At 39.3% G+C, this 27118-nt stretch overlaps 2 pseudogenes; both read left to right on the top strand.

Annotated features, from left to right (window-relative positions):
• Positions 1–23897: 23897 nt before the first annotated feature.
• LOC105084041 (uncharacterized) lies at positions 23898–25388 on the top strand (annotated as a pseudogene).
• An 8-nt stretch (positions 25389–25396) lies between these two features.
• LOC141573269 (uncharacterized) lies at positions 25397–26568 on the top strand (annotated as a pseudogene).
• Positions 26569–27118: the final 550 nt, after the last annotated feature.

The following is a 27118-nucleotide window of genomic DNA, read 5'->3' as shown; positions in this document are numbered from 1 at the left end:
AAAAATATTTTAAAATTAAATGTGTAGATACACAGAATTCATATGTATGGAAACTCTAGTTAATAAACTCTCTCCATATATCCACATCCTTGAAAACATAAACCTGTAAGGCAGAATTATGTAATGTGCTCTCCACCAAAATGTTAAAAGATGCCTTTACTCTGCATTCAGCCAGGTTGATATAAATTTCAATAGCAGAACTGAAATATAGCAGGGTAAAATTTCTAGGAGGCTGAATGGATGTTGGGTCAATAGTAAATTGGGATTTATGTAGAAAAGAAACTACGGAGGGTGATCAAGAGTCTACCTGTAAATAATACATAGGGAAGGGATATGTATGTTACTGAATAAGAAAGAGTGAATGATATTTGCATGCCATTATTTCTTCCCTTCCTTCCCCCCTCCCTCCCTCCCTCCCTTTTTTAATTTCTTCTTTATTGCTGTTTTTGATGGTATTTATTTTTTGTATGTATCATACTGTATATGTGCAGTTTACAAATTAATAGTCATGATAACAGTCGTAACACACTCAACATCTTTCCTACTTTCGATAAGAAACCCATCACTGCAGTATCTCAGGAGCCCCCACGTGCCCTTGTCCAGTCATATTCCCATCCTTTACTCCCCCTTTTTTCCTTGGTTGTGTCTCTGCCTATGCACATATCCTTAAATAATATAATAGTCAATTTTGAAAAATGTGTGGCAAAGACAAACTAGTTGCAAAAGGGTGTAACAGCAGTACCACTGTTAGGAGGTGGGTCCCAGGGAGAGAAGCTGAGCAGAGCGTCTGGGTTGTCATCTGCCTTCAGCTTCTCTGAGGGTTTAATAAAACTCTTAACTCTCAGTAGGGAAGTCAGTGGGTGGGGACTTGAAATATAGGTCGTAGCAAAACTGGGGCATCTGACTGGCCCAGCACGTGCGCAAGGTTCTGGAAGTCCAGTAGAGATACTGAGTCTCCTGCTTCTGCGCTCCCTTGCCTGCCTTTTGTTCTTACCTACAGTTCAAAGAAGACTACTTGCTTTGAGAGAGAAATGAAAGTCACCATTTGATCTAGGCAGCAGGAGATAAAAAAAGAGAGGAGGAACTTCAACTTTAGGTCAAGTTAAGCCAAGTGCAGATGTGAATCAGAGTGAAGTTCACCGAGGCATTTTGTTTTGAGGCTGAAAAGATGGTACATACAACAGCAGTGGGAACTCGGGGATGATGATTCTCACCTCTCAGTTCCTTAAGTCACAGTATTGTAATCTGGACCCATCACCCTATATATATTGTTGGTGTGTATCTGTTAGTTTCCATCTCCATCTTCCTAGGAATTCCATTGAAATATCCTTTTTGTGACTGTCCACTTTCTTGATATGTGTTCCAGTTTTGGTGGAATACCTCCTCAGTGGCATTTTAAGAAAAGCACAACATATATATGTTCATGTTTAACTGAAAAATTATGCTCTACAATTGAATTTGACACAACATTGTAAAATGATTATAAATCAATTAAAAAATGTTAAAAAAAAAAAAAAGGAAAGCACATGGGAGATAAATTTTTTAAGACTGTGTATGCTTGAAAGTATTATTTGATTATTGACTGTTGGGTTGAGAAATTTTTCATAATTTGAAGCTTTTTATCTTCTTTATGCTACAGGTAGAGTCATTCTGATTCTTGCTATTTTATATATGATCTGTGGGTTTTTTCCTCTTTCTTCATAACGTGTGAACTCTTTTTTACCCTCACCATTTAGAAAACCCACAATATATAGGTCTGTTTCCATCCATTGGGCTAGGCATTCAGTCTGGCAACTAATGTTTGTTGGCTCTGTAAAAACTTCCCAAACTATTCCTCTGATAAATTTCTCCCCTTGACCTTTTCTTTCTGTTCTCCTAGAGCTCCTTGTACTGTTCCACTTGTTCTCTCTTTTTCTTCTACCTCTTTGACATTTTGCTTTTCTTTCTAGAAGATTTCCTCAATTTTATCTTCCTAATCTATCAGAATTTTAAACTCTACTATGATGTTTTTAAATTGAAAAAGCTTTTTTTATTGTTGTTGTTCTCTTAATGGTTCTTTCTTTATCCCTGTACCAGTCCTGTACCAGTCCTTCACCATGGATAAATTATCATCTCTCATCTCACTGATTGTGTTAATTACTTTTGAAGATAATGCCTTTTTCCTCTAGGATGGATTCTGGGTTTTTTTGTTTGTTTGTTTACTTATTTGTTTGAAATTGTCTCTAATTTACATGTTGCAGGCTTTCTTAATATGTTTGATCATGCTTTTTGTCTTCTCGTATATAAGAGTGTGGAAAATCTGACTGAAAGTCATGAGTATATATATATGTGGTGGGAGTGTTTTCCATATGATTTTACACAGTATTCTGAATAGGCTTCTGTGTGTGTGTGTGTGTGTGTGTGTGTGTGTGTGTGTGTGTGTGTGTGTGTGTGATTACAATCCACTGGTTCTTCAGTATACTTGTTGCTCATTAGGTTGGCTGGTCAATATATTTGGGTCTTTAATCTTGGTCTGGCTATATTCCCCAGGAAAGTGTTTTTCAAATTCTGCCTGGATGACGCTCTATCCAGGGTTCTGACAACATAATAGGTGGATAGGGCAGGAGCTTTCATTATTCAGCACTCAGTGTGTATATGATCACTTAATTCCTTTGTTTCCCCTTCAATACTGATGTCCCTTGCACGTCCAACAGTCCGTAGTCCAGAGAACTCTGCTTTACCCTCTACAGGAGTTTGGGCCTAATGTAACTTGTGATCTATTCTTTCTCTCAGAAGGGTCAAGACCCAGCTTGCCATCTTTCTTGCCACCTCTCCTTGCTGGTTCTCTGGACCCTCTGAGGTTGGATTGTGATCTTGGATGGGAACTGCTTTACCCTCAGGGTCGTGACCCTCCCGGGGGTCATTTCCAGGCCTCCTCCTCTCTGTGTATGTGACCCTCCAGGTGCTTTCCATGTCTAGAACCAAGCGCAATCTCAAGGGCATAAGCCAAACTCAGTCCCTCCCCAGCGAGCCGTGCTGTAGTGCTGAGAGCACTCTCCAGTGTCATCCTGCAGTTTCAGGCTGGTGTGGGAGCTGCCTTGGAGGCAACTCCCTATGGTATTAAGTAGGAGGCAACCCACTTAACACACCTCCCTTCCCCAGGAATCAGGCCCAGAGAATGGAGAGATGTAGACATAGATGTATTTGACAAGCACAACAGAGCATTTGCTGTGCATAGTTTGAGCGCTTTGTTTTTAATTGCTTTAGCATTTAATCTTGACAACCATCTTATGAGAAGATGACTTTAAAAGGTAGTTGTTATTATTATTATTATTACTTTTATCACTAGATAATAATAGGGCTGATAGTGAGGAAACTGAATCTGAGAATAAGTTGCCTAAATTCATGAGCCTAAGAAGTACTGGGGTAGGATAGCTCCTCACTGAAACCACTATGCTATGCTGCTCAAGGCTCATGTCCCCTTTGTCTCCACTCCTCTCACAATCCCCCCTTCCTCCTTTTGCTGAGGACCATCTACCTACCTTACATCAGTGACCCAGTCATCCAGGCTGAGTGCCTGTTCTCTGAAACGACAGCTAATGTATTGCGAAATCCTTTTTCTCTCGATATAGCCAGGTTCTCATGACTACCATCTTGCTAAGGAAGTCCAGAGAGCTTTCTTGCTCCCCTAGAGTGAACCCCAAGCTAACCAAACAGTTGTTTTTTGGGCAAGACTTGCCCTCATCTTCCTTTAGAGAAAACCTGGGAAACGGAGGACTTCGAAAGAAACGCAGCACAGCAGTGACACATCTGCACATCATTTTCCTTGTTATGTGGATGAATTAGAAAATGACCCTGAGTGATTGTAGCATCATAAGCCCCATAGAAAGCCCCATCTGAGAAGGAGAGTGATTAAATTTTAAACAGAGGTTAGGGAGAGTGCGGATTGATGTAATTCCCTTACACTGGTGAGAGGTGACCTGTGAGAAGCAGCTCACACTGCAGGGGAATGAGAATGAAGGATCTCATTGGAGGTCAGGTAGTAAGGGGAAGAGCAGGCAGGCGTGCCGGGCGCATGCAAGACGCTTAACAACTAAATTTAGGAAGATAAACTCACACTTAAAAAAAAAAAACAAAAAAAAAACAGGTGCCAAACATTGGCTCTGTAAATTCAATGTGCACTTCTGACAGATAAATTAAAAAAAAACAAACCGAGAAACACAATTACTGAGAAAAAGAAAATAAAATCTGGTTGTACGTGCGCAGAGGCTACCAACCTAATTATTCCACCTCAGTGGTTTGGCCGTGTTGATAAAACTGGTCACGTCAGGACTGGAAAGGGGGACAGGTCAGAAATTTCTATGGACTTTTCATTGCGATATTAGTTTGCCCAGATTTTCCATGCTGTTTAATAAAGTACCAATTTAGAAGGCTGATGAGAACATGTATAATCTGGGCCTGACATTACTGTGCTAAATTTGACTATTTAATTACCAAGTTAATTTTACAGTTACAACCATAGTTTTGCACGGTGTTTATGGTGTAAACATTTGGGGACTTTTAAATATAAAAATACTTAATATCCCTAAACTGTCCCAGAGTGTAAGTAGTTATCAAATTTAAAAGGTCTAAAAAACATGCCAATAGCTATAAAATAAATACATACCCTTGATAGCACATTATAATTTGTGCGGCATGTTTACCTCTCTAATGTCACGTGCCCTTGGATCTCTGTTGTGTTTTACATATTTCATGCACCCGAAAACTCAGTATTGTCTTAACAACAGCTGGCCTGGACAGGAGGTAATAATAGTAGCATTTCATGACAATGAACAGTGAGGACAGCTCTAATGAAAGGTTGTTGTTGCCTGAAATTAATAAACCCCCCAAAGGCTTGTTAACAGTCAGAATTAACTATGCTATTATTAAAGCATAAAAAAAGCCAAAAGACAACGACGAAAACCCAAAAAGCAACAACAAAAAAATCTGTCTGCTTTGCTGAGTATGCAGTGGACAAGCCTACATACTTATGTCAAGCCAATTATGAAGACAATAATTTTCTCTTCTTGATAAAAATCAAAAGTTATTTTTTTAAAGGGTCTGAATTTTTTTGCATCAGCTTTCCATTATTTTTTGTTGGGAGGGTCACGGTACCAAATACCTTTCAGTTGCCCACCCATAGGAATATGAATAAGTGGGGAAGTGACTGTGGAAGATGCCTGTGTGCTGTGTCTTCATAAACCATATACACTTTCTGCTGGAGATCCCTAGAGCAGTAAAGAAAATAGGAAATGGTGAAAGGTGTGGGCTGCCACTCTGGCCATTAGGTTGAGAGCGTAACATTTCTCGGGAGGCCCTGTTCTGGCCCAACCCTTCCTTGGGTCATGGAATCTCCATCCCATGGCTGCACAGCGAGTTGGTGGCAGAGCTGCGCTTTTAGGGCTGCCATCATTGCCATTTGAAGTTTTGTTCTTTTATATTCTATATTTGCACTGTTCAATATGGTAGCCACTAGCCAAATGTGGTTATTTCAGTCTAAATTAATTAAAATGAAATAAAATGATAAGTTCAGTTCCTTAGTTGAGTGAGTTACATTTCAGGAATTCCACGGCCATGTGTGATTAGTGACTGCCATATTGGATGGTGCAGGTACAGACCATTTCCATCATTTGAGAACTTCTGTTGGTCAGTGTTACTCTAAACACTAAAACAATGTTAACATTTCCGATGAATGCAGTAGCCTTATTTACAGAAACCTGTGAAAATGAAGTTTTAGCATTACATGAAGCCTCTCGACTTAAAGTCCATATAAATGAAGTGAAAAATAAGACAAATAGACGTTGAAAAAAATGATTGGGAAAAGTAGATAAAAATAGCATTGCCTGAATATAAGTCTGAGTTATACTGAAGTGAGTCTGGGGGAATTGAATTCTCAGATGTATGAAGCCACAAAGGAGAGAGCAAATCTATTTTTCTGTTTTTGTGTAATTTTCATTCATTAAATAATCTCTTTCCAAAGTTCTCTAAGCTTAGGTACAAACGTTGAGTTACATTGGGCAGTTCTGAGTTAATCAAAATTAAAATTCGTTTCATCAAAAAAAAAAATCTTAGAGCTCTCATATTGGGATTCTATATTTCCCTGAGGTAATGGCAAAAAATAAAAGGCAAAATCATTTATAGCAGATGAGACGAAGAGAAAGCCTTTGTTTGTTGATTTTTATTACCTGTTTAGCTTTAGGGACTAGGGAGTAATAAAAACAGTAAATAGTACCTTGGTGGCTTGAATAAGTTAGTGATCCTTCCAAAGGTACAAACTCTCAGTGAGTGATTAGTTTAAGCCTAGCAAAACCCTAGCTCACCAAATGTGATTTATAGTAATTATCCCAGTCCTTCCCTATAGGCTTTTCCAGATGATTTGTAATAAAGTCCACCTAATTACTGTTTAAACACATACTATACAGAATAACAGTCTTTTATAGTATAGCACACTAAAACATAAATATGTTACTTTCCTTTAACTATTACATAATAGAGTTTTTAAATAACACATGTAGTGTCTGGGACAGTGTTATGTGCAATTTTTAGTTGATGAAGAGATGAAAACTTGAGAAAGTATATTTTTCAAAAATAGGCTTGATTTATAGGAGGAATGCAAGTCAGATGAGCAAAAACTGGGTTCAAAAAGGTCAGTATATGTCAGAGAGGAAATGACAACATTATTCTGAATGTGGGTGGGCACCTCACTTTCAGATAATCCCATAAACCAGTCACCATCATCCTATCTCATCTATGGGAGACATAGGTAACTTTTGGGAGGTGATTATAATAGGAGAATATGTGAAAGTCAAAAGAAAGGTATTTGGTTAAAATTCCAGTTGGACATGTGGGGTACCGGGGATCAATCACTATTGCTAACATCATTTAAGCAGGAGGCTATACAAGGACCTATAGAGATGGTACCCTTGGTCCTTGGTCCAGTCATTACCATCTCCAATACCAGGACAGCCTTAGCATACACATCTGCACGTGTCATCAGGGTCCAAGTCTTAGGCAAGCATCAGCAGCCCCTTGCCACTTAGAGCAGAAGTAGGAACAGGAGGCAGCCGCATGGCAATTCAAAGAACAAACAGCAGACACTTCTAGTAGCTAAGGGGGTTAGATTACAGTATACTCCCTAACTACTCTTGGAATCAATCCTGATGAATTCTGAAATTTTTATCATGGAAGATTTCAAACAAATGGAAACAAAGACAATTATAATGAACCCAAGGTACTCATTACCGACTTTCAACAGTGATCAATTCATGGCCAAACTTGTTTCACTTTTTCCTTCATCTACTCTCTTCCACCTACTGGATTGTTTCTAAGTAAATTTTAGAACATTTCAAGGAAACACGTATTTCTCTACAGCGAACTGGCTCAGATAAATAGTGTTCTTTGACTGCTGTCATGACCATATTTACACTTTAAGGACATTGGGAGTTACACAGAAAAACCATTAAGTATGTTGAGTGGATTCATAGAGGTGAGGAGAGAAAACTATGGGAACAGACAGTGCCAGGGCTGGCAGGAGACAGAGGGAAAATCTTGAGAATGTAATAGGGAAGAACAAATCTGACTCCATATTAGATCTGTTTCTTTTACTTTAACATTTGCATTCTGTTGCTTTTGCTATGAGTTAATCACCAAAGGGATGTTGCCCATAGCTTAAAGTATACATAATGGCTCATCTCTGGGAACCCTGCCTCCCATACCTGAGCATTAACTAAAATACCTTTGTGTAGCTCACAGGAAACATTCTGACCAAGCCCAGCTGGGAATGGCTGCAGGAAGTAAGAAATTAACACATCCTGTCCAGAGTCTGGCAGAACCAGGAAATACTTGCAACAACTTACCACCTTTTTTACCTTGTTTGCTTTTTTACTTTATCTCTTCACCCCCTCCACCTTTTTTGCTCAATAAAAGAACCTAACATCCAAACCCAGGCAAGAACCCAGGTATCTTTGGGACACTAGTCCACCATCTTCTTGGCCTGCAGGCTTTCTGAATAAAGTAGCGACTTGCTCCAACAACTCATCTCTTGATTTATTGGCCTGTCCCATGGCAAGTAGTATGAGCTTGGACTCAGTAACAAGAACATGCTATTTAGACTGAATCATGGAGAGCAAATAGGCATTAGTCAACAGAAAAAGAATGTACTATTGCCATTTTGGTATTTGTTTTCTATATTTTTTAATCCCTTATTTCCTCCCTTACTGTCTTCTTTTATGTTTTTTGATTTTTTTTAGTAACACATGTTGATTTCCTTCTCATTTACTTTTATGTGTATTCTATAGATTTTTTTTCCTGGTTATCATAAAGATTATATAACACCCTAAATCAATAATGGTCTTTTTTTGGTGTATATATATATATATATATATATATATATTTTTTTTTTTATTGAAGTATAGTCAGTTTACAGTGTTGTGCCAATTTCTGGTATACAGCATAATGCTTCAGTCATATGTGAATATACATATATTCATTTTTATATTCTTTTTCACCAATGGTTGATGCAAGATACTGAATATAGTTCCCTGTGCTATACAGTATGAATTTGTTATTTATTTTATATATATTAGTTAGCATCTGCAAATCTCAAACTCCCAATATATCCCTTCCCACCCCATTCCTCTTCTCCCCCTGGTAACCATAAGTTTGTTTTCTATGTCTGTGAGTCTGCTTCTGTCTTGAAAATAAGTTCATTTGTCTTTTTTTTTAGATTCTATGTAGAAGTGGTATCATACGGTATTTTTCTTTCTTTTTCTGGCTTACTTCTCTTAGAATGACAATCTCCAAGTCCACCCATGTTGCTGCAAATGGCATTATTTTATTCTTTTTTATGGCTGAGTAGTATTCCATTGTAGAAATATACCACGACTTCTTTATCCAGTCATCTGTCGATGGACATTTAGGTTGCTTCCGTTTCTTGGCAATGGTAAATAGCGCTGCTGTGAACATTGGGGTGCATGTATCTTTTTGAATTAAGATTCCCTCTAGGTATATGTCCCGGAGTGGGATTGCTAGGTCATATGGTAATTCTATTTTTCATCTTTTGTGAGTCACTGGGATATGTCTTTATTGCAATTTAAAAATGTATTTGTATAAAGCTTATGGTTTGGTGCAGGTGATTTCAGTGTTTGCTGTGTCTTAAGTTGATCCCCTAAGTATCTTGTACACTTCTACTACATGATCATAAAGTATGTTATTAAAAAAAAAAGCAAACCTTTGGCTCACACATTCCCATGATAGTAGCAGCCACAGGACTCAGAGTCTGTGTCTTTGAGCATTTCTTCTCATTCATCTGTGTTCTGTTTTTTTTTTTTCCTCAGGATCCTGATTTGTACTGATGTTTGCACTTCATTTTCTAACTTACTAGGAATCTTCTCTGTAATTATTTTTATATCTTTGCCCTTTAAGTTTCATTTTGTGTGAATTTTCAAGTATAGCTATTATTTTCTGTATTTTTATAATATTTATTTTGTACACATCATGCTAATTATGACTTTTATCTCTGTAATGCCTTTTTTTAAAATTATTGTCTTCAACTTCATGATGAGCTCTGCCTGCTCTTTTAATTTCCTCTTTTTGTCTTAGAGCTATTGTACCTCTATTTTGAGCTCTTTCTTGCTTCATGGAAATGCTGTCTTTATTTTTGTGACTAATCTTACTCATTTTCTATAGTCTCCTTGAGCAATTTCTGTTGTCTTCTTTGTTGTTGAACTTATTTTGCTTAAGTTTATTTCTTTAATTTAAAAAATTTCTCATGTTCTTTTTTTCTGATTATTTCTTGCATTTGAGTGGGGCTGGGCGTTTGCTCAAGAATAGTGTGTGTGGCTGTGGCTGTGTGTGTGTATGTTTGTGTGTGTGTGTATGTTTTTATGTGTGTGTGTGTCTGTGTGTTTATTAGGGGAGTGAGCTTTAATGCAGACAGTTCATTCCGAAGTTTGTTTGTGACAACCAGTCTGAAAGGAGATCTTTTACATACTTGTTTTTCCCCCTGGGATAAGTCTTATCTTGGTTTTGGTGCTCATGAGGTCTCCATGGCTAATAACGGGGCCTTGAAAACTCTGCATTGTAAACTTGTAATTGTCCTCACTTCTTCAGCCTGATGATCTGCTTCAGCCAGAAATTTCAGGTCAATATGATTTTTTTCTTCAGCTTTTCCTTCTATGTCGTTCTGTTGTATTGAATTTAGGTGTTTTTTCAAGGACATTTTCTCTTCCTCTCACTGACTATCTTCCTATTTCCAGTTTTTTTTTTTTTCTTCTAATCAAAATGGTTAGGACTTTTAAGAATATAATGATTTTAAGCACATGTCCTTCTCCTTGTTTTGGCGCTTACAATGTATAATCAACTCTTAGAACACAGATTTCCAAGTATTTATTGAAGTTACTGTTTGAGGTACTGCTTCTTCCTTTGCTTCATTGAAGATGGAATTTATTCTCTTTTTCAACTTTTATATTCATTCAAGTGTGCTTCAAGAAAAGAGGGCAAGGTGAAAATATTTTAGATGATATTTTTAACTGAGAGCCCTGATTCAAGTGTTTAAAAAAATGTTCTCAATTCTCATATCATAACCTCTCCTGATAAATAGGTAAGAGGTGAATTGTTTTCCAAGATAAGAAAGCCACAGTTCCATTGCTAAAGCTGAGATCATTAAAGTATAACATGGAAGTAAAATTTTCGACTCTGTATTTTCACATTTTCTATGCTTCTTGCAAATTTTCATTCAATAGGTCAGTAAAAGCCTTTTAATGTGTGGATTAGATACGATAAAATGCTCAGGAATGCTGTGGAATATCTTTACTGCAGCTGGTGGCTTCTTTTGCTTGTCGGGTACTGTTTGTATCCTTAGTGACTTGTGGCTTGGATAAGAAAACTCCCTTATCAGGAAGTTAAAAGCCACTAAATCTTCAGAACCTTGATAGAGGTGATGAACCAGAGTCTTTCCAGACACCGGAAGTTCCTTAGGCCCTGAAGCTTAGGTTTCCTTCTGAAACCAGTTTGATCTCTGCTTGTGGAAGTCGCTGGGGCCTTACATAGCTTACTCCCAATGTACTGCAACCTTTGTAAAATCAAATTACAAACTTTGAAATGTTGCAGTGGACAGAGGGTCTTCATTCAGACGGGTGGACTATGCTTAATTCTTAGCCCTTATGTCTCTCTCTCAGAGAAAAGAGATCTCTCACTGACCTCCTTGGTTGTCCATGGCACAGTCCATTCTTGTTCTAGAATACCGACATATTGCTTTACTAAGGCTAGAGAATAGCAATAAAAATAGTCTGGAGAGTAATAGTAAATAGTGAATACTCTGGTTTAAAATTCATTTATGCACTTTCTGTTCCTTCCCTGGTTCTCTATTCCCTTCATGGCACAGAGGGTGTGGTTAGACATTGCCCCCAGAAGCACACTAAGGAGTCTTCAAAGGCTGGCTCCAAAGGGGAGAGACTAAGAAGGAAGCTGATGTTTCCTTTCCCACTTAGTGGAAAGCCACATTGACAGCCGCAAATTCTTCTCTAAAATCCCTTGTTCTCTCATTGGTGATGCAAGAACATACCTCCTTTATGAGCAACAAAGGAATGTTACCTCTCCTGTTGACTGAAAAAGTTAAGCATATCCACTTATATGCAGTAAATGGAACATGTATGCAAGGGATATGTAATAAAGTGGAAAGGGTATTGTTTCAACACCCGAAGACTTTTGGGGGGAGCAACATCAGCACCAGGAACTGACATTTCTTGAGCGCTTTCTCTGTGCAAGATGCATTATCTCATTTGATCCTCAGAACAGTGACATATGAGGTGGCTGTTAGTATTACCTCTGTTTGGCAGGCAAGGAAACGGAAGCGTAAAGAGGATATATAACTTGCTTAAGGTCACACAGCTTGTTAATGGTGAATCAAAATTGCGCAATTTGGCTCAGCTGTCCAACTTCTTGCAGTCCATTCTCAATTTCCTCCTTAGGGCTAGATGTGTCTCTAACTTTTGTACTTTTTCAGTGTTTCTGCTGGGACCGGGCAGGATGTGGATAAGCAGGTACTGCAGAGTAGTATCATGGGTGACCAGGAAAATACTCCTTGTCATGAGCTCAGGAGCAGAAGGCTGCATTACGTGGGAGACTCTAGGCACTTCACTGCTTGGCTCAGTAGGTCAGCACCACCTGCCTTTTTCCTGGCGTGGAACTCTGGAAGGAGTCACAATGGTCCCCTTTAGGGGGCTAGGTGACAGAAAACTTGAACTGATTAGAAATGACTGTTAATAATTTACCACTCCAAATAATAGAATTTATTGCCTTATCATAACATAACCTACATTCTTTAAGACAAATTTTAATTACATTAAATAATAATGATCAGGATGAGAAATATTTGGATGTACCTAACGCAAAATCTCGGTCCACAGTGGGAGCTCACCTTGAGCTGTGCTTTTTCATTTTATTAATGTTTAATGATGAAGTCTTTATGCTTGCCTTTTTTGATGTAATGAGTTATTCGAACAAGGGTTTTTAAAAAAGGCTAAACAATATTGATTAGATGATGAAATTAAGATGCTTACGAAAAAGAAGAGAATGCATAGGCTGTGTCCACAAATAATGTTTACGTTTTTACTGATTAGGTAAGTAAACCCAGGAAACACTCAGGTTGGTTGTTTTGTATTGTTATGTCTCATCACTAGGAAAGTTGAAGTGTTTTAAAGAGGACATGCCAGTTTTTATCAAAGCTCTTCTGAAAAAAAAAAAAAAAATCTTTGAAATCATCACCAGTCCTTGCAGGTTTGGGTTCAGAAAGAATCAGCTGTGATGAAAATAAATTGATACACAGTGAAAAGGAGTAGCAGGATTAATTTATATTCAGGAGAAGCCCAAATACTAATTCAGAGAGAAGATTTCAAGATGAAATGTATCCTGGAGTAAAAAAAAAAAAATCTAATTACCCTGACTACCGCATTCCTTAGCAAACCAAATTTTACTTTTGTGTCTGTGCTATGAAGGCACTGCCTAGTAGGGTTTAATGGAGTTCTTTTTTCATTACAATCTGTAGATTTTGTATATTCTTGAGACTAAAAATAAAATTTTCAGAAAGGTTGATAACAGAGTGGTAATTTTTCATAAGTGTATCTGTCTCTAAAACTAGATTCTTAACTCATTTTTAGTCAGTGATTACATTTACTTCAAGTTTAATTAGGAAAAACTGTTAAAATCACAGTCTGAATAGCAAGAAATAAAAATATAGTTCACTCATCTTTTAAAATTATATTTATTTATTTTTTTTCCAATATACTAGCGATGTGCATTTTTAGTTCTCATCTTCATGGAGGTTCACAGTCCTATTGTTTGCACATTTTGCTAATCCTTCAATTTACAATGTATTTTAGATGCCCTTGCCTGATGAAAACACCTGGACAAATTACAGCCAAGAGAAAAATAACACATGTCACCATGCAGGTTTTAACTATCATAATCTTTAACTTTCTTGTCAAGGAATTCTTGTTTTCCTTTTCTGCAAATACTTAATTGCTCAAGATAATCCAATTTTTGTTGTCAGGAAGAAGAAAAATACAGTGCATTCTAAATATGACCTTCTTTATTAAATTTTCCACTAGCACCACTCACGGTTGCTGAATTGGACAAGCTTTTGAAATAGGTCTGGGAGCCAACAAAAACTCTGATTACAAATAACAAGCCATGCTTTATTAATCTTCCAAATAGTTATACAAATGTTCTGTTTCTCCCAACTTCTTGGAAAAAGAGCAGCATAATGGATAGATCAATGGAGTTAACAACAAAGAAAAGAACACCATTATTCAACATTTAAAGTTGTAGTCTATTCTTTTTATTGTCATCTTCTTAGCCTCAAAGCAACTTCATATTCTTTCTGCTTTCTTACAGTATTGCATGTCTTGACATTAAAAGGTGAACACTAAAAGACTGACATCTGTAGGGCAGTTTTATATTTAAGTATATTTGTAAGGTGTTTTTATTAATTTTATCACATTTAAAGGGAAATTTCAGTACCTAATAAATGATAGTGACAATGAAGTAATAATTGGGCAGACAGCGATCCAAGTACATGTGTTGAAGTCCAAATGCAAGCAAATGCTTAAAATGCAAACAGGAAGTCATTATATCAGGATCATATAAGACACAATACCTAGAGAGGACTCAAAGCTAAATTGGCATCTAATTTAAGAGTCAGCAGTTTTCAGCCTTGAACTTAATTAGTAAAATGGCATAATAAATAAAGAACCCTCTACCAAGCCAGAAAGAGAGGAAGGCAAGAAGTAAAAACAGCAGGAAAGAAATACATTTAGAGGAATCAAATTAAAAAGAGTATTAATGAAGGAAGGGTCAAAGAAGGGAGAAAGAGAGAGAAGTTATGCAGTGGCCTGATAAGTTGCATGCATCTTTTAGGTGTTAATAATGTAAAATATATATATTGGCTTTGCATTTTGAATAATGGTCTCTTTAGGGTAATCAAAAGAGAGATGGTTATACCCATTTCATTTATTTCTTAAAATATGTAATGAAACATTAATGTCAAGTTTAATTAATTGCATACCCCTGTGTGAGATAATGTTATTGTTCCGTGTTATCCCTTTGATTGTTACTGTATGTGTGTGTCTAGTAAAATATCCCTTTCATTGAGTGTGTCTATCCAATTAGCATACATGTTAATTAATTTTGTATCCTTTATAGTGGGTATGTATATTATGATAGAGCAACACAGATTGTTCCAGAAATCAAGAGACTTAGATTCTAGTCCTGTCCACTATTTGTTATATATGAAGCCCTGGGTATATTTCTCTTTTATAAGGCAGAAGTCATAATACCAGCTATCCTATGTGGGAGAGTTACATACGTGAGTCCCATTAGTGCCCATCTGAGTGGCCCTCTGCTCATACCCACTGTCCACATTCTTTACTAGCCTATGGCCTTATAGCCTGTTAACTTATTGCATGGATTCTGAGATGCATTTTTTAAAACAATTTAATTTCTGTGAAACTGCGATGTGTTTAACCATGTGTGGGGGCTTATCCTCACTGCTGGCTGGTCAGCAGTCACGGGCTAGTTGTCACTATCTGTGTCAACGTGTTTTCCCCTGATTAGATCACGACACGCCCTCAGCATTTCGGCCCACAGGCCACTTTAGCACCACTTGAGGAAGGATTATGTGTCTCACATTGACACCTCCTGGTATGACTAAGAAAGTGACAACATCAAAACTTGGAAAGCTTGGAAGGCAGCTCCACCGCCAGCTTATTTAATGACATTGTGTGAGAAACACAGGCATAAATGGCTCTGAGTTGCTAAGTTATTCAAAAGAGTCGGACTCGGAAAGCAATGTCAGAAACATTCTAGCCAGTTCATTTTGCTCCATTTTCCTGTTTATATATGCATAAGAGTGATATCTAATATAAGTAAAAAAAAAAGTCCACTGTAGCTTTTACAATGAAGAAAAATGTACAAATTTAAAGTTATAAGTAGTGTTATGTTGTGGTTTAATTGGCAGCATTTAAAATTTTGTAGTGGTTTATGAAGAAATAGTACACATAACAGCTGATAGTCTCCAGGGCTTTACATAATACGTGTCTGTCTTAACGAGATTTCCTAAATCACGTCTTATGCTCTAGAAGTTTCTTTTCTACCTTATCCATATTAAAGAACACAGTTGTCCCTAGAGGCTATTTTTCCTGCTCCTTCTTCTGGGTAGATGAGTCAGCTGAGACACTGGTAGCAGCCTTGAGAGCTTCGTAGGAGTCACGGTCATGTGCTAATGGACCGACATAATGTATTTGCATCTTATTGATGGTTTTTGGAGTCCAAAAGCTCAAGAGAATGATTCTAGCGATAGGTATCTTAGGTAGCATGATTAACACGTGCTTACGCCAACAACTGCTTGTCAATAACAGCCGTTCTCAGGTCCTTCCCATGTGCCCTCATCTGGGATCGATGAGGGGGTAATCTTTTTATTATTACTTGAAAATTAAACTAGCTTTACGTTTATGTAATAATACATGCATATTGCAGAAAATGTGAAAAATACAGAAATGTAGAGAAATGGCAGAATACTCATAATCTTATAATGAAGGCATCTATAGTTTACATTTTCTGTATCTTTCATTGTCATTCTGTTGTTTTCATAGAAGTGTGATCATATATATATTAATGATGTTTCCTCCACTTTTCATGTAACACGATCAGTTCATCTTGCTATGAAACTTGGTACACATCATTCAGACGTCTTTATGTTATTCAATCAAGCATCCAGATTTTATTTCCCTACAGTTACAAATTAGGGTTATTTTACATTTATACCCTTTAGTAAATATCCTGAACAGGAGCCTTTTTTTCCTTGCATAATTTCAAGTCATTTCTTTAGGGTAAATACGTGAATTCAGAATCCATTGTCAAAGAGGATGACTTTCTTCAAGGTTTTATGTTTTTATCACCGAATTCCTTTCTGAAAGCCTTAAAATAATTTAGAGCCCTAATAGCAGTGAATAAGTGGACATAAGCATATTTTTTTTTATCAATGATGAATCGTTTGCCTAAAATACTTTCTTCAAGATTCTTTGATTTTTCTGTTAATGAGTTCTGATGCAGCCTGGCCCAGAGGAGCATGTGGCAACACAAAACAAAGCAAACAAGTAAACAGAACAAACAGGACACACAGGGCATGATGAATAAGAGAATTTGAACAATATAAGATTAGAAGAGGGGGTCAGACTTGGGATTATGTTCTTGAGCATTTTTGGCTAAGAATTTCGTAATCCCTAAGTGTGAAGGAAATTGAAAATTGAGAACTTTCTGATATAATATCTGTGGTATTTATATTTCCGCTCAAATTACATAAAATGGTTTATCCTGTTTGGGCTAAGACAGCACTCTGTATGGTCAGAACTCTTTTTCCTTAGAAGAGAGTCTGTTCCTCCCTAGGTGTGCAATTTCTCTTAATATCTTTATTCAGTGGGTGAGAAGCTCATACAACTTTCTCTTACTCTATCTCCAGACACAAAAATCCAGGGAGGCTGCTCTTTGGGTCTCCTTGTGTCTCATGTTCGTGGATGAACCCTCCCCACTTGCTAGGAGGGCAGCAGGGTGCTGTGAAAAACCCAGCTGGAGCCAAGTGTCCACCCGTGGATAGACTCATATTATAGTCTCGTTGCTTTTGCTTCAGCTAAGTACATATAGGAGACATGGACAATTTGGAAGGACCCTGTGGCAGGTGAGTCACAGCACAAGAGGAAAACCCACCATTCTGCTGTGTAGATACCAGTTCCTGCCCATTAGGGCAAGACATTGCTGGGAAAGCTTGGATATCATGATTGCTAAGTTTGGTTGGTCCAAATTAACTAGTTGGGGAAAGAAAAAAGATCTTTTGACTGTTAAAACAAAATGAGGTTTTCCAATGAGCTGAGGTGTGAAGTTTAAGACTTATTATGTTACCAGAGAAGTCCAAAAACACAGTGTCTTGAGCACAGAAAACAGAGCTGCGTTAAACTCTGTTAAAGCAATGGCAGTTTAAGTGGTAAAGGTGGAGGCTCTCACCTGATCAAGTCCCAGAAGGTGCAACACACAGAATGACTTCTGGAGCTTCATGCATGATCTTGCCACATCTCCTTGGATGTAGCCTTTAACTCTAATGAAACCAGATGTTTTCTAAACCAGGGACTCCTTTTTCCTGCTTACTAGATTTTAGTAACATAAGATCTATAACAAATTTTCCCATTTACACCCAACCAACCAACTAAAATCGATATGTAACAACGTGTCTGGGGTAAGCAGATGTATCTATCCTGCTTGTGAGGTGAGGGATACATTCTTTATGCCTAGCCTTGCCCTCCATCTTCAGATGTACCCTGTGTGCTCTGAACCTTGTACATCTTAATAAACCGACTTTTTAACAACCTTTATACTATAATATTGTAAGTGGCTACACTTCTTGTTTTGCATGGACCCCAAGACACGAACTAGAAACAATTTGAACTCTGTGTCCCCATTTATATTAAGAATGCCCAGATATGTCTTATAAACGATAGGGACCAAAGGGAAATCCAGAATGTGGGGACAAGCGATAAGACTATTTAAGAGCAAGCAGCCGAGTGGAGAAACAGTCTGGCAGGGTAAGGTGGAGTGAGTCCTAGAAAGTTAGGGCATTGGCTCTGCATTGACTCCTGCCTAACTCACCCCCACCCCAATGCCCTGGGGATTTAGTGCTTTGTTCTGGGCAAACACTTGCTTAGTAGAGACTTCAAGTGCTGTGTGGTAAGCACAGCCCTCAGAAACTGGGTAATACCATCACATGTTTTTGTTACAGGCAGTGACCCATGGATCTTAGAGCTTCTAGGCTAGAGTAATAGATACCACTGAAAAGGAACTGAAGATCCACAGGGTCCTAGTAGGTGTGAGACCCCACCATGTAAGCCAGGAATGTGAGCCTAACTCAGGACCCACAGTGCAGTCCCGTGTCGGCCCTGGGAATTTCGGCAATGCCAGAGAAATGAGAATCTCTGGAGTAGGCGAGACTTTCTGAAAGACAGATGAGACCACAACTCAAAATTCAGGATATCATTGTAAATGTCTTTTTGGAGTTTGGGGTTTTTTTTTTGGAGGAGGGGGTCATTGGAAATGTGACACATTGTGTACATGCCTTGTTGAAACTCAAGACAGTGAAGAGTGAAATATTTATCAAATCTATGTTTGAGAAGAATTTTCTAAATTTAAAAGCAGTGAGAGATTTCGTGAAGGCTTGTGCCACAGACATTTGATTACCTAAGAAGGAATAAGATTTCTTGCATCCTAAAAATCCACCCCAAATGAAAAGATAATGAACAAACAGAAAACAAACTGCAAACAAATGTAACAAAAAGTTACCCTTCTTTATACGCTGAGAATGATTTCAAATTGATGAGAAAAACATTAATAGTGTAGATAATACAGGTTGAATACTTACCAATTTCAGAGAAAAAAACTATTTTCAAACCAGTTTTGTGTATGATTTTTATACCTGCTCACCACCCCATGCACATATGTGTATATATGTATTACTGATCTATAACAACGTATTTTTGATAACATTTCTGTTGTGGTTTCTCTGCACTTGGCAATTAAAGCTTTCATTTTTAAGATATAAATATGATTTTATTTTAATGAATATTTTGAAATTATATCTCTTTAAACATATTCCCAAATTACTACTTTTTCCTAATTCACATATGTCAAGTCATGTTTATACCTGGTTGACACATAGGATCCTTATCATTGGATTAGCTAACATGTAGGGACAGTAAATTGTACCCCCTATTTCTTCATGATTTCCAGGGCTTTATCTAAGAATGAACAATTCAGTAATAACGGCTTTTAAAGCTCACATATTTCAGGAGTAAATTTGCATTATGCTGCTTTAAGCGGTATGTATCATTATGGGACTCAATTCTATAAGAGCAATAAGGACTATTATCTGTAAATATGGATACCTATTAGCTTTGCACAGATAGTGGAAGTTTGTTTATTCCTCATCAATCCGTTTATGCCATAAATAGATGCCGGGTTCTTCTCTGTGCCAGACACTGCACTTGCATGAATGGATGAATAAGAGTATTCTCCAGTTCTTACAATAAGGAGAGATGAAAATATATTACATGAGTTTTTTTTGCAGTTAAGTCAGTATTTTGTCTTCATCTTGAAGGTTGTCATTCATTTGAAACTTGTATCCATTATGACTTCTACTTACCTTTTCTTATACATTAAATTTATTACCCCAAAAGGTATATGTATGTGGAAGTTCCAGATTCATTCACAAAGTAAAATGTTCCATATTTTTGCTCATTTCTAAATTTTATGATGTAGAAGTGTTGAATGGGTGCATTTTTAAATAAACATAATTGTGAAGAATGTGAAGAATGCAATTTTGCTTAATAATCATAATAATGATGCCAATAGCTGGCATTTGCTGTGCTTTCACTGTTGCCAGGCACTGTTCTGTGTTCTCTAACACGTGTATCTCTTGGTAATCTTGCAACAGTCCTGAGGTAGGTGCTCATATCTGTTATCCCACTTCTGGATATCCAAGAACCTTTGTTATGGACTGAATGTGTCTTCTTAAAGTTCACATGTTGAGAAGCTACCCTCACAGGGTGATGGTATTAGGCGGTGGGACCTTTGAGTGGTAACTAGGATTAGATGAGGTCATCAGGATGGAGTCTTCATGAATGGGATTTGTGCCCTTAGAAGGGTCATAGAGGGCTTGCTTCCTCTCTCTGCCTTCTGTCATGTGGGGATAAGAGGAGAAGTCAGCTATCTGCAACCCAGGAGAGGATGGTCACCAGAGCCCTGACATGTTGGCACTCTGATTGCGGACAGCTAGACTCCAGATGTGCAAGAAACAGATTTCTGTTGTTTATAAGACATTTAATCTGTGGCACTTTGTTACTGACTAATACAGCTTCCAATAACCAAAAGCTGTTTTCATTCATTTCATGACAAAATATATTTGGTGGTATAATTTTGAGCTGAATTGATCTGAGGTTAATAGTAGTCTTTAACCAACCCTACTCAGTGTGACTGTTTATATATTTAGCTGAAAAAAGGCCACGTTCTTAGCACTTACCATCATATGTGCTATGATCATGGTGAAGCCCATCATAATGTTCTAAGATTTTATGTTTCCTCTGTGTGTGTGACCTGCTTGTGGGCATAATGTTAGTGTCCCAAAGGTATAGCATAGTGATCCTTGTATAAAACTATCAGTAAATATTTGTTAAATGAGATAGTATATTAAAGAGAAAAACATTGCCTTTTATTATGGGTACCACTGCTGTTATGTAATGTATGGAATATAGAGTGAATAATATGGCTTAAATTGAGACATCCATCTGGCCCTAGGGTTTTAGAAAAGGGATTGTGGAATTGTTTTCTAATCCTTACTAACAAGGAAACTGAGGCCCAAAATACTTGATAAATTTGACCAGGGTCCTATAGTCTGTGTATAGAACTAGTATTGAAACCCAGTCTTAGAAGGCTGAGAGCTGTTGTCCTGACTGGACTTCAGAAGTGAATAATCCAGCTCATACACAAGTAATGTATGAATAGACATTAATGAATAAATGCTGTTGAAACATTATAATTAAGGGAAATGAGTTTTGCCAGGGTATCTCAAAAGAAAAAAATTTCTAACCCAAGTTCTGTTACTAACTAGGTATGTGACCTTGAGCAGGTCTCTTAAATTATCTCTGTCCTAAATTCTTGTTCACGTGATGAGGATCATTATACCTGCCTTGCAAAAATCTTGTAAAGTGAAAATGCTGTAATTATGGGGAAAGCACTCTGAAACTAATTAGTGCTGTACTTATGTAAGATGTTATTATAACAGTCTCATCATATAAAGAGATATTTTTACTCCTTTAAATTGAAAAGAACATTAGAAACATTTCAAACTTAAAATACTCAAGGGAAGCATTTCCCAAAGTGTGTTTCACAGGACACTAATCTGTGAAATCCTCCAGGACAAAAGGACCGTTGGAAAAATTTACTTATTCAGTCTCCCTCTTGAAGATTCACGACTAATGCAGATACTAACCGCTCTTAGAGTCTTGCTTAAAAAGAACTTCTTTTTTTCTTTAACCCAGGATTTATTAAGCCACCTTCCAACAGCACCTTTAAATACCTTGTAGAACCATTCAGCTGAATAGGATATAGGAAATTTTATCTCCAAATGGAAAATTATCTAGCTATTTTATGAATACCATCAATTCTATTTATATTTAGAAAATTATAGAGTTTTTTTTCTCTCCTACTAAAAATGAATTCTACTTAAAAAATATTATTTATTTATTTATTTATTTATTTATTCATTTATTTATTTTTCACCAAGACTTCTCCAATAACAATATATCCTAGTAGTACAGGAACTGATTAGAATTCGTTAACATCATTGCAGGCCTACTACATACAAATCTCATCAACTTTTAAAGGGTTCTCATTTATCTAATTTTTTCTTGTTTTATTTACAGTAAAAAAAAAAATGCATCCACAGTTCTTTGGAATATTCCTCTTGGAATAACTCTGATGGTTAATTTTGTGTGTCAGCGTAACTGGGACACAGAGTGTCCAGATATTTGGTCAACCATTATTCTGGATGTTTCTATGAGAGTGCTTGTGAATTTAACATTTAAATCAATAGACTGAGTAAAGCAGATTGCCCTCCCTAGTATATGGGTGGACCTTTTCCAATCAGTTGAAGGCATGAATAGATCAAAAGGCTGACCCCCCACCTGACTAAGAGGAAATTCCTCCTACCTGACTGCCTTCAAGTTGTGACACAGGTTTTCATCCTGCCTTTGGGTATATTGCCAAACTGAAACTTTGACTCTTCCTGGATATTGATCCTACCAACCTTTGGAATGGAACTACCCGTAAGCTTTCTTGGTTCTCAGGCCTTCAGACTTTGATTGGAACTACCCCTTCGTTCTCCTGGGTCTCCCTGGTCTCTCTCTCTCTATCTAGAGAACCCTGACTAAGGTAAATTTTGGTAACTGAGAGTGGTTTTAGAGGAACAGAATTTTAAAGTGAATATTATGAATTGATTCTAGTGTCTCTGGAATTGGCTGTCTAAGACGGTTAGATTTGAAAATGCTAAACACTTTTCTCAAACAGGTATAATGAGACTGGCTGGTTTCTCCTCATGTGGCTGGAAAACTTGGGAAAGAAAAAGATGAGCTAAGAGATTTGAACTCTCAGTTCGAGCAGTGCATAAATGACCTAAAAACTTCTACATGTTCCTTAAAGGAGACCCTTATCTCGTGTAGCCTTAAGGCTGAGATTGCTAAAAATCAAACAAAAAAACCCCTATCTTGTCAGTGGCTAAATGCAGTTTGAACTCTAGCCTCACAGGGTGTCTGTTGCTGAGTGAGGGCATTGACTGGGACAGAGTGGGATGCTGGAAGTTGGAACGGGAGTAGGTAGGAAGACCCTGATGGAGCTGGGGGCAGAAACCCCTAAACTCTGATGAGTCTTCTTTGCCAATGGAAGAGGAAGCACCCTCTCCACTCCCAGCGGAGGCCATCTCTCCACCCCCATCTGAAGGAATAAACCCTGCATTGCCTAAGGAAACCGTATGAGCCTCTCCTGAGGCAGTGGCCATGCAAGACAATAGGGAATCTCCTCTGGGCCCACCCACACCACCCATCTGGGCTTCTACCCCTATAACTACACTCAAGGCCCAGCAGGCTCCTGCGGGTGAGGTATAGAGTGTGACCCACTGGGGATGGGCTGCACTCCAAAAGAACTACTTGCATTTCTAATTTATACAGACAGAGATCCAGGGAGCCTGTGTGGGAAAAGATATTAAAAGTGTAGGATAATGGTAGAAGGAACATAAAGTTGAGTCAGGTTGAATTTATTGATAAGGGCTCACTGAGCAAAGACTCCGTGTTTAGCGGGGCAGCTCGGGCAGTTACCGAGGGCTATGACTGGTTGATTGACTAAAGCAGGGAGGGGTCAAAAGGAGGCCCACAGTGAGCAGGCTGGAAGTGCCCGACCTACCTTGGTTCAGCGGATAGGGAGGGATATGACGGTTTAGGGGGACTGGCATGTTAGAGTCTCTTTGTTGTCTAAGACCTGCTCACCCACGCTGGGAGTGTCCAGAAGACATAGCTTTCACCGTGACTGTGAGAAGCAAATTTGTGAGGGGAGCCCCAGCATCTTGAAAGTAAGTGCTCCATGATTGTTCTTCTCTGCGACCAGATCTCACTGCTGTGCCAAATGTAAATGCCACTAGAATAATTGGGACCTAGGTAGCAGGGGCTGGACAGTGGAATCAAAGCAGCGGTCAGAATAGCCTGACTCGCGCAGCCCTGGGCATTGGCTAGTGCGTCATGGTGCTCCTAGAAGTGAACCAGGAAGGTTTTAGACCAAGTGAACAAAAGTCTGACGTAAGTCATAAAGATCAGAGTCGTGGCTAGCCCCTCAATCAATTCTCAGACTTGAGCCATTTTACAGACCCCCGGTCCCTGGAGTGAGGGGGAGGCCAGGTTTTCTCCCAGCCTTCCCCAAAGGGATCCATGGACTTTCTCCAGGTACCTTGGGGAAAAGGAGCTAACCAGGCCTTTTGGGAGAATATTGGATACTAGTTCCAAGAGATTCAATGTATCGCTGTGGCATCCAGTCAGAGTAGGGGCTTATGGAGGTCAGGTGATCAATGGACTTTTAGGTCAGCTCCATCTCACAGTGGGCCCAGGGTGTCCCCCCATCCACTCTGTGATCATTTCCTCAGTTCTGGAATGCATAGTTGGAATAGACATTCTCAACAGCTGGCAGAATCGCCATGTTGGTTCCCTGACCAGTTGAGGGAGGGCTATTATGGTGGGAAAAGCCAAGTGGAAACCGCTACATCTGCCTTTAACTAAGAAAACAGTAAACAAAAGCAATGCTGGATTCCTGGAGGGATTGTGGAGATTGCTGGCACCATTAGGGGTTTGAAAGCTGCAGGAGTGGTGACTTCTAACACATCCCCATTCAGCTCATCTATTTGGCCTGCACCAAAGACAGATGGATCTTGGAGAACGGCAGTGGATTACTGTAGGCTTGGCCAGGTTGTGAGTTCAGTTGCAGGTGCTGTGCTAGATGTGGTTTCATTGTTTGAGCAAATTAAGAAATCCCCTGGTACCTGGTATGCAGCTACTGATCTGGCCAGTGATTTTTTTTTTTCTCTTTCTCGGCTAATAAAGACCACCAGAAGCTGGTGACTTTCAGCTGGCAAGGTCAGAAAAACACCTACATTGTCCTATCAATTCTCTGCCCCGTGTCATAATGTAGTTCATAGGGATCTTGCTTGCCTTTCTCTTCTGTAAGATATTACACTGGTCCTTTACACTGATGACTTCATGCTTCTTGAACTCAGTAAGCAAGAAGTAATGACTACTCGAGACTTATTAGGGAGCCATTTATATGTCAGAGGGCCAGAAGTAAGTCTGATAAAATTTCAGCGGTCTTCTGCCTCTCCAGGGGTCCAGGAGTGGGGGGCGTGTTTAGATACCCTGTCAGAGGTGAAGGGAAAGGAGTTGCATCTGGCCCCTCTTTTTGGCTGAAAAAGGCACAGTACTTCGTGGGCCTCTTTGGATTCTGCAGGCAACATATTCCTCACTTGGGTGTGTTACTCTAACCCCTTTACCGAGTAACCCCAAACGCTGCTGGTTTTAGGGGGAAGCCCAGCACGGGGGAAGTCTCTGAAGTGGGTCCAGATTGCTGCACAGGCCACTCTTCAGTTCGGGCCATACGATGCAGACGATGCAGTGGTGCTTGAAGGGTCAGCGGCCGACAAGGATGCCGTTTGGAGCCTTTGGCAGACCTCTGTGAATGGATCATAGTTATATGAAGTGGTCCAAATGGGCATGGTCTCCCCCCGGCTTCTTTTACACTGCCTTCTCCCTCCCAGCCTGAACCTATGGCTTCATGGGGAGTTCGCTGTAATCAGCTGACAGAGGAAGAGGAGCCTGGAGCCTGGTTTACAGAGGGTTCTGCATGATCTGCATCAGCCCCTGAAAGCAGACAGCTGCAGCACCCCAGTACCTTTCTGCCACATCCCTGAAGGACAGTGATGAAGGGAAGTCCTCCCAGTGGGCAGAGCTTTGAGCAGTGCGCCTGGTTGTTCACTTTGCTTGGAAGGAGGAGTGGCCAGAGTGTGATTATAGACTCATTCATGGCTAGTGGCTTGGCTGGATGCCTGGATGGTTAGGGATTCAGAAGGAACTTGATCAGGAACTTGGTGACCAGGAAATTTGGGGAGTATGCATATGAATGGACCTCTCCAAATGGGCAAAAAACATGAAGATATGTGATTGCTTATCGAAGGGTGACCTCAGCAGAGGAGAATTTTAATAATCAAGTGGATAGGATGACCCTTTCTATGGATACCAGTCAGCCTTTTTCCTTAGCCCCACCCCCACCCCCCGTCATCTTCCAGTGGGCACACGGTGGCAGGGAGGGAAGTCATGCCTGGGGCCAGCAGCATGGAATCCTTCTCACCAAGGCCGTCCTGGATCTCGTTACTGCTGAGCACCCAGTCTGCCAGCAGTGAGACCAACACTGCAGCCATGCCCCAAGGTGGCCAGCCTGGCCTGATCTACTTTCATCATGGAAGGGCAGCATCTTATTCTTACTGGAATGGATGCTGGATCTGGATTTGTCTTCCCTGCATACAGTACTTCTGCCTAAACTACCATCTGTGGACTCACAGAATGTCTTATCTGCTGTCCTGGTATTCCACAGAGCATTACCTCTGATCAGAGAGCTCACTTCGTAAGAAAAGAAGTGTCCATGCTCCTGGAATTCTCTGGTCTTGCCCTGATCCCCACTATCCTGAAGCAGCTGGCTTGGTAGGCAGAATGGTGGGACAGCCTTTTGAAGAATCAGCTGTAGCACCAGCTGGGTGGCGATACCCTTCAAGGCTAGGGAAAGGCTACCCAGAAAGTTTCTCCCACAGTGGGGATTCACAGGTCGCAGAATCAAGGGGGAGAAAAAGTGGGAGTGGCACCACTCACTATTTAACCTAGGGACACACTAGCAAAACGTTTGCTTCCTGTTCTCAGGACTGTAGGCTCTGCTGACCTCGAGGTCTCAGTTCCAGAGGGAGGAATGCTTACCAGGAGACACAACAATAACTGCACTGAGCTTGAAGTTATGACAGTTACCAGGCCACTTTGGACTCTTCATGCCTCTGAATCAACAGGCAAAGAAGGGAGTTACTATGCCGCTTAGGGTAATTATGCCTGGCAACCTTGGGAAAATCGGTCTCCTGTTCTGCGGTGAAGGTGAGGAAGAGTATGTCTGGAATACATACGCTCTATTAGGGCATCTCTTAGTGTTACCATGACCTGTGATTAAAAACCACAACCCAATACAGACAGGGCTACTAATGGCCCAGACCCTTTAGGGTGAAGATCTGGTTCACCCCATCACAGGTAAAGAACCATCAACAGCTGAGGTGCTTGCTGAAGGCAAAGGCAGAACAGAATGGGTAGCGGCACAACACAGCTATAGGTACCAGTTAAGACTATGTGAACAGTTACAGAAAAGAGGACTATAATTGTCATGAGAT

This window comes from Camelus bactrianus, chromosome 23, assembly GCF_048773025.1.
Source record: "Camelus bactrianus isolate YW-2024 breed Bactrian camel chromosome 23, ASM4877302v1, whole genome shotgun sequence".
In the NCBI taxonomy this organism is placed as follows: Eukaryota; Metazoa; Chordata; class Mammalia; order Artiodactyla; family Camelidae; genus Camelus; species Camelus bactrianus.
This window is presented reverse-complemented; position numbering and strand designations above follow the sequence as displayed.